The following is an 8,834-nucleotide window of genomic DNA, read 5'->3' as shown; positions in this document are numbered from 1 at the left end:
CTTCCGCCCGCCCCGCCACGCCCCGCAGGAAAGCCCGCAGAGGCGGCGCCGAGCGGCAGCAGGGCCGGCAACGGGAAAGAGGTGCGACGGTGGGGAGACGCACGTGGGTATGGACGTGCTGAGGGCAGGAAGGAGAGAGGAGCTTTCTCATCTCAGGAGCGGCAGAAGCGCTCGGTGCTGCGCCAGGCCCGTGCCTCCCGAAGGCTGAGCGGTGCGTGCCCGGCGGGGTTGTGCCAGGCACGGGGCTCTCCCCTCCCGTGGCCATCGTTCTTCTGAGTACGTTAGCATAATAAAACCAGGCACGGCGTGTTTGTTTCTTAGATGTTGGACATCCCAGGGAAACAACTAAGTGAAGACAGAAGGGTGGTCTTTTTATAATACCTGCCATCAGTAGCACTGCCCGTACGCTATGAGTTGGCACCTTCACAGCTGCGTTCTGCCCTGTTGCTTGTAAAATAGATGAAAAAGCAGGAGGTGTTTGTCTGAAAAGGCAAGAAAAAGGGGAAGACACGATGGGCAAAGGGACCTAAGGAACAGGAGGGTTTCTGCCACAACAGTTTTCACGTACTATAGCCAAAAAAAAGGTGTAGGTTATCTTTAGGTAAAGTAGGATGTCCTAAGAAGTGTTACTGACTGCAGAGCAATTGACTTATGTTAAAAACGCAAATGAAACACTGCAGGAACTATCAAGTTCAGTGGCAATTTTTTTTTACCTTCTCATGTTTGTTTAATATTGGGTGCTAATTTGAAAGGAAAAAAACCAAGTTCTTCATGGGAGAAGCTCGATAACTTCCAAACAACAGGAAATAGTGGCACTGTTTTCCACGAAGCAATCAGACAGGAAGGCTACCAGGAAATGCAGAGGCAGCATCCAGTCACAAGGCCAAGACCTACAAACTACTGAGGTCAGGTCCTCGTGGCTGGGGCAGCTCTGAATCATGGCACTGCTTTCCCTGTAGCAACAATGGCAGTTCCAGATGCAAGCTGTCAGCACTGGAGATCCCCATGTCTTACACTGAGCTGTCACTAGCTATGGTTCTGTATGTTACAAAACTCTCAGTTTGCATTTTCAAATCACAAGAGTATCTGTAAAATTCAGCAGCTGCCAGCTCTGTAGTAGGAGGAGGAACTTCCCACTGTGAGGACAGCAGGAGGGGTGATGGGCACAGCCATCCTGTGTGAGCAATCCTGGCTCATAAGGCAAAGCCATCAAGCTCTCTGGAGCTAAATTTAGTACCTGCAAGTCCCACTGAGTTCAGCATTCACTGAAGCAGCACAACAGTTTAACCATTCTCAAAGCAGTGCTGTAAGAATATGATTCATGATCATCAATAACACTTCTAAATTACCTGGGGTTTGATTTTTGTTTTTGAGATGCATCAGCTCAAAGTGACCCTCATGTAACTCCACAGACTTATTAAAATAGTCTTTAAGGAAGTTTGGGCATGAAGAGTGAAGCTCTGTTAGCATACTGAATGACTAAGCCAGAATATGATTGGAATCACTATGCTTGATTGTATACCTTCATTTATTTTGATATTTCTGCAAGTGATTGCATGATTTTACTTTACTGAAGCCTTTTGTGTTTAGAGCTTAAATGTGATGGTGCACTTAGTTCACAACATAAATAAGAACACCATATGCAGTGTAGCACCTCAAATCTTAGAATTAGATGTCAGTTGTTACCTGGAAACTTGTGGGACATTGTCTTCTTCCTCTCTCCGTTCTTTAAGGCTCTCATTTGGCTGAAAACCAGCACTAAATGCAAACAGACACAAACAGAAACAAAACGGTCTTCTCCTGAAACTTCACAGCTGATCGTTTCTTAGTTTGAAAACATTTTTGTGATCAACATGCACTGTTTTGCTAACACAGCTAGGAACTCTAAAATTCAAAAAACATCACTGATCAATGCACAGCTGTTTTCATATAGATGTTACACCTTTATACCAACAGCATCCACCTCCGATTCTGTCTCCTGGAAATTCAGTCACATGCTCTTATCTACCAACAGGTCTTTGACATACTTGGGAGCTATTCACATGCCATCCACTCACCAGTAACAATGTGTGTCCACCAGTGCTTCTTAGGGCATTAAATTCCTTCTTAGCACTTGTCAAAGCACCACAATATCATCAGATAGAAGCACACAGGCATAGTACAAACCGCTCTGCAGGACCCATCTCTGTGGGACTTAAAGGAAGAAAGAATGGTGTGCACCAAAACAATAGACTCCCCAGGTTACTAGTTTAGGGGCCTAGTATTTCTCAAAACACACGTACACAATAACATTTAAAGTACTGAACTTATTGATGAACTCACAGGATTACTTACAAACAGATCAAACCCAGTTTGAAATCATTTTCTGCTTCCTCAGATATCCCTCCTTTCCTGTACATGGAAAAAGTAGAACAAGAACCAAAATCCTTTCCTTTTCTTCTTCCAGCAAAACAATCCTTAGAACAATTAACATTACAGACTGTCAAAAGTGTTCAAACCAAAGTGACAAATGCAGTGAGTGGCAGGCAAGCCCAGCCCAGCCCTCCCGAATGCTGCATGCTGGATTTGTCATGCAAATCAAAATGGAACCTGACATGCTCTTTGTTCATTTTCCTTTCAAAAAATCTACTTTAGATGCCTCCCATGTGCCTTGTTTTAGAAGCTGACATTCCAAATGCATCACAGCAAATTAAGGGAAGGATCCATTACCAATAAAGATGTTGAGGTACAGCCTCTCACAAATCCTGTTGGGAAGACTGAAGGGAGAACTGCTGCAGCGTGCACCTGTAGGGTGACTCCATCTTCTGCTGCTTCTGCTTTTGTGAAGCTTCTTTACAAAACTCCAATCAGTAGGTGCTGCATGAGAAGTTCTGGCAGGCTGTCACAGCCTAACATTTATAGATCACAGTCTGCAAAAACAGATACATTATGAATTAGCAACAGAAAAAGTGCTTTAGCTTACCTGTAGTAAAGTGCACGATCGTTAATGTGCAGTAGGCAAATATTTAAATGATACATTGGTGTCGATACATCACCTATTTCTGCTGTTTCACTAACTCACAATTACAGTTAAAAGATGTCACCAAGATACTTATTATTTTACAGTTAATTAATAGTACATGAAGATGACTTTCAAACACTGTCAGTGATGTCCTGACATCATGAAAGTAAATGGGAAGTTCACATTGATTTCAGTTGAGTTGGCAGTTCATCCTGAACACATCTGTTAATGAGACAGTATGGATTTCACTCTAGAAATAGACTGTCACAAACTTTGAACTACATTAATTTCACTAGTATTGTAATTAAAAGAATTTATATGATTGTTTGGCTTGCATCTGCCAAAACTGGAATCAAAAACTGTATCAATGCACAGCTTTATTCTTGCAGCTTACTGACTGCAGCATTAGATTTGAATGCTTCCTAGAATTTGTTCACTCATCTCTTCAGCTGTTTTTAGGAATGATAAACATTTTCATTCAGTGTCTAAGCAGAACTATTATCTGACAATTTACTCTTACATACAGTCTCTTCAAAAAAAAGGCAAAACCTTTCTTTTCTGTGTTAGCTGTGAGCTAATTTTTATGAGTCCGTTTTCTCCCTGCTCATTTTCAGGCATCCTGTTTCTCCTCAGTTACCCCAATATCCAAACTTGTATAGAGGGACTTTTCAGTGAAGAGGAATTATGCCTCTGGAATTGCTGCCAGTTCACACCTGGTACTTGGATCCAAGATCCATCTGTTTATTCAGAGTCTCTAGGGGCTTGGTACAGTAGTGGCTGTGAGTCCACCTTTTAATTTGATGTTGTCATTTGGCTGCTTAGTAAGTAGGTGACAGTCTGTCTAAATGCAGCAGGGCAGTTAGAACGAGTCAGCCATGGTATTCTGGCTGATACTTCATAATCAAGCCGAATGCCAGTCATATTTTAACAATTTAAAACTATATCAATCATCTCCTACATACTCCCAAACTGTCAGCACTGTGACATGTATTGCTTAATGAGCTCTCATTTAATATTATTTCTTGCACACACATTTTTATTTAGTAGTTTTGCAAGAGCTCTAAAGAGTGGAGTCTTGCTAATCTTCATATCCCAGGTCTGTTTAGGTTCAAAAAGGTAAAATTGTGCCATAGTTTTGGGTGACACATGAAAAAAACAATAACAACAACAACAAAAGACAAGGCAAATAAATACAGAATTTCCTTAGAGAAGTCTTGATCTTTTACATTGAAAGAGTCAATGAAGATGACATACCAAAGAGCATAAATTATGCCAGATAAAGATTTGTTTCTCCATCCAAAAAGTGGGATTAGGATTGGCGGTTTATCATTGTTGGTCACAATTTGCCTCCTGCTGTGTTTCTCATCTCCTCATGTGGAGCTTTATTTAGCATGGTGAAACTGCTTCCACCACAGTCCTAGCAACAGCCAGTAAAACTATTTCTGCAAGTATGGTTAATTCACATTACAGACTACAGTATAAGCAATCTTGAGCAGTGTTCAAAAAACAAAGTAAATTCTTATAGATGCCATCTGAAGCAAGCCCTACACGTCAAAGCTCTGATAACACACTCACTTTTCCATTAAAAGTTTAGATAAGCTTCACATTTGTGATTTTTTTGGTAATGAACGCTTCTGCTGTTATTGGATTTGTGGGCTTACAGTTAAATACTTAAATAATTACAGTTAAATTATCCTAAGAGGTCTCCTACCTTTCTAGACCAAAATAATAAACTGGAGCTGTGCTTTTCGCAATGCTTTTGTAACAATTCTTGTAGTTTTTATAGTCCAGTATCTAAACTCTGAAGAAACACATTACTGTTAAAAACTCATCAAGCAAAACCAAATAATTATCTGAGAATCAAGAAATAAATTTCTCGGTGGGTGAATCATTAAAACTGTATTAAAATATCACTAAGAGAACTCTGAGAAACAAGTCCTGAGCACGCATTGCTACTTAGCAATAAGGAACAACAATTATCACTCGTTTTTCATAGTAGGAATTCCAAAGGTAAGAGACCTAGTGTGTGAAACATGGTGTGCATTCACTTCTCGTGCTCTTCAATAACTCGAGACAAGTAAGCAACCTGCTGACTGCAAGCTGGGCATTATGGGTGCCTTCAGATTCCCCCAGGGCCCGGCTGCCTGAGCACTGTGCTCCTGGAATACATTTGAACAGCTCTGTACAAAAGCAGTCCTCAGCCAAACACGTGAATGAGAATCACAAGTGGCTGCTCTGCCAATCTTCCTGCATGCTGCATTCATAGCTATACATTAGAATACTGGGATTGCTATGTAAGATCTTAGTTCTTCTTTTTGCCACGCTTCAGTAAAGATTTTCCCTTACAGTAAAGTTCATTTTCTTTTTTCTTAGTTCTCTGCTTACAAAGACAGGGCAGCACTAGACATTAACATGCAGGAAAGCAAACTCCCAGCCACCACCCCAACTGCAATATGATCCTGCCATCCTAAATATACTCTGCACCCCGCCTACCCATTCTCACACCATTACCCAGAGGGCTGGAGCAACTCTCTTCCTCTAGTTGAAATATCACCTACCCTTTCACCGTCCACAAGAGACAGGGAGAGCACTGTGTGGGAGTTGAGTTCTGCTTTCCAAGTACATAGTGAAGATTAGTTTATCTAATTATATCTGTGGCCTGTTATTGCTAATCAAATGTGTATCAGACTGAAGATAAAGAACATGAACTGAAGAATGAATTAACAACTACTGCAGGTGAAACTTCTGCATCTAGCAAAACTCACTTGAGAGGCTTAAGGGAAAGAAAAAGGAAGAAAGAAATGCCAGTGAAACAGATCTGTATTTTGGAGCACAGCAAATCAGCAGCAGGACCTATACCTTCCAAATGTACTAGTTTTAATTTTGATGCTCACTTCTAGTGGGTCTTGGTGGGCTGAACAGTGAGACAGTAAGTAGAACCTGAAAGCATAAAGAATGCAGGTACAGAAGAGGAGCTGAATGCCCTTGAATTGCAGTCAACATGATCACGATTACATGGGATTGAAACACAGCTGCCCAGAACACTCTGGATTTGTTATTCTCAGCAACACCCTGCGTGGCAAGTTTCAGTTCCGTACCAGTGAGACGTCGTAGCACTCCCTAATGAATACTGGCAGTGGCTTACATGATGGCCTGAATCAGTAAGCAAAAGTTTAATGCTTGACAGTAAGTTTATATTCAGCACTATTCTTTTGTTCCAAATTTATATGTAAAATTATCAGGAAAGAGAAACAGATACGTAGTAGTAACTCTGACCGTGTGTATTTGCTTTAATGACAGGGCTCTTCTGCAGGGCTCACAGCCACCTGTGTGATTGTATCTGTTCATTTCTACCCATTTCTAGATGGACAGGTTTAAAGATGTAGGGAGAACAGTAGAATTATTACAGACAAGCAAGAAAAGCATGTAACTATGAAATAAAGAAAAAAATCCTGAAGTGAAATAGCCCATGTGTGGTTGTTTTCCTACATATCTGAAGAGGTACTCTATTGGTATAAAATTGGTGCACTTCAGCCTTTTGGAATGACAGGAATGCTATGTAAGTACATGGCAGTAAATCTTATGAAAAAGATTTAGAAGTAGCATATGCATTCAATCAGCCGAAAACAAATGTGATCTTTCAGATACAAAATGCAAATCCCAGTTTTGGTACAGGAAAATATGACAGGATTGGCCATTCTGAGCCATGAACTCTGACATATCATGAAAACATTCTGCCAACTGTTTCTGCTTTCACTACCAGACATTTAGCCCAAGAACACACCTTGTTTGCAAATGACTGTTGCTTTAATTTATCACATTAGCCTTCTGAAACTGGCCTTTTTTTTCTTTTGCATTATATTAGGATATCTTCTTATTTATAACAAATGCTTTTGCTGACTTTGCAGTCATTTGCTAAATACAGCCTTTTGCTTCTGAAAAGGAGTATTTTACAAACCAAGAAAAAGAAGCTCAAACGACTAAAACTTTTCAATTTGGCAATCACTGCTATGACTCCACAGGGCTCACTCATATACAACTTTGTTGCACTGTCCCACCACACCCAAGGCTAATGCCTCATGCTTAAGTTTCTCTTTTCGCAGGCGGGTCTCAGTCCAGCACCAGAGATTAATTACCTAATTATCTTTTTTTACTCCCGTCTGGAAAGTTGCCCTCTGGCTCCTCCTCCTGGTTCTGAAATTGAGAAGGATGCACCACCAGAAGCAGCAGAGGCACATAAACAGCAGGCAGGAAACACGGACAGATGACAGGCAGTGAACAACTTCCAGGAACAGCTGTAGATACACAACATTCAGGAGTCTTTCTCTCGCCAAGTTGACTGCCACAGTGCATCACTGGCCTCAAGATCAGCCTTTGATCACCTGGAGATGCTCTGTGGCTATTTATGCCGACAGAAGACTGGCAGACACCCAGTGCAACACCAGCATTAGCAAGAAGTCCCCTGGTGTTATGAGAGAAGCTACATGTACATTTCTGAGGAGCTTACTGCTGCCTAGAAGGTGACTGAGGGTACATTCAGCAGCAGCAATGAACAGGCTGGGGAGCGCAGGGAACCTTAGGGAACACACTGTGGTTGCAATGGACCATCTTAGTGGTCTTTTCCAACCTTAATGACTGTGTGACTAAGAAACTGCAATACTAAGCAAAGACTGTGATGAACAGGATAAGGTGTGTAACGTAATCTTTAATAAATATAACTTTTTTGGAGGTACAAAAAAAGGGAGAATGTAGGTGAAAAGGTGGCAAAGATGAACTTAAAGAAGTGCACAGAAATTAGTGCAGATATATATATAAAAAACTCAAAATGTAAATTTTGAGTAGCAGACAAAAAAATAAGCAAGAGTTAATTAGAGACATATACAATAAATATTCAAGTACAACAAGCAAAACTACGCAAGATAGAGCGCAAAAGGAACATAAATAGCCAATAACGACAGCTACCCACGTGTGTGTGGGTACGCGTACCGACATTTCATTAAAGCACAGACGAGCGACAAACGTCAGCTGAGAGCCCCGCCGATAACGTGAGGCAGTTACAGCACCACCGGCCCCGGCCCCGGCCGAGCTTCGCTTCCCGCCCGTCATCACTTCAGAGCGCCGCGCTTCGCACGTGGGCGGGAAAGTTCTGCGGAGAGCAAAGGGAGCGGCGGGGACAGCCGGCCCGGTGGGACGGGGCAGCCGTGCCCGTGGGACAGCCCCTCTGCTGGCCGCGCGCCGCTGAGCGGTTTGGAGGGCGCCAGGCAGACGTTTTGCCTCAGCCTCGTTCACCCCGCGCCTCCTCCCCTCTGAAGGAACCCCAGGGCTGAGGGTGAAGGTTCCGCAGCAGCCACACCTCCGCTCCGACGCAGCGCGGCCACTTTTACCACATGAAGCGATGCCGGCTGTCACCAGACGGGAGGCTCGGACCGAGCCGGCTCCTCAGGGCTGCGGCGGGTCGCCTCATGTGAACGGGGCAGTGGCACCCCGAGCGGCCGCGGAAGCATAGCAAGAACGGAGCGCCCAGCCGAGCGCCGGAACCGCGGTGCAACGCTGAGGGCCGGGCGGCGGGGCGGGCGCCAGGCGGAGGCGGCCCGCTTTACCCAGCGTGCCCCGCGCCGAAGGGCGAGCGGCCCTTTCCCGCGAATTCAGTTCAAAGGAGGGGGAGGGGAGAAGCGCCAAGCGGCGAGCCGCACCGACCAACCAAACTCTTCCAGAACCATCCGTGCGTCACGCGGGGGCGGGCCCGGCGCCAGCCAATTGGGCGCTGCGGCGCCATCTTCGGAGCCAATGGGAGAGTGGCGGAGGCGGGCGCGTCGTGGTCGTCGGGTTCGGC

The 8,834-nt window shown here is 43.8% G+C and overlaps 1 long non-coding RNA gene across 5 annotated transcripts; it reads right to left on the bottom strand.

The window, feature by feature from the left end:
- Window positions 1-77: 77 nt before the first annotated feature.
- On the bottom strand, window positions 78-8,532 carry LOC122168079. 5 transcript variants are annotated; one of them, XR_006171161.1, is made up of 5 exons: window positions 7,138-8,532; window positions 2,335-2,909; window positions 2,058-2,193; window positions 1,687-1,758; window positions 78-482 (listed from the first exon to the last, which is right to left on the bottom strand). It is a non-coding gene; the product is annotated as an uncharacterized LOC122168079 (long non-coding RNA). The 5 variants fall into 5 exon arrangements; XR_006171162.1 differs by having other exon boundaries at window positions 2,058-2,391; window positions 2,710-2,909; XR_006171163.1 differs by having other exon boundaries at window positions 2,710-2,909.
- Window positions 8,533-8,834: the final 302 nt, after the last annotated feature.

This window comes from Centrocercus urophasianus, unplaced genomic scaffold, assembly GCF_019232065.1.
Source record: "Centrocercus urophasianus isolate 14NV4802_14NV808 unplaced genomic scaffold, USGS_Curo_1.0 seq_40, whole genome shotgun sequence".
Classification (NCBI taxonomy): domain Eukaryota; kingdom Metazoa; phylum Chordata; class Aves; order Galliformes; family Phasianidae; genus Centrocercus; species Centrocercus urophasianus.
Note: the sequence above shows the minus strand (reverse complement) of the source record. Positions and strands in the feature narration are given on the sequence as shown.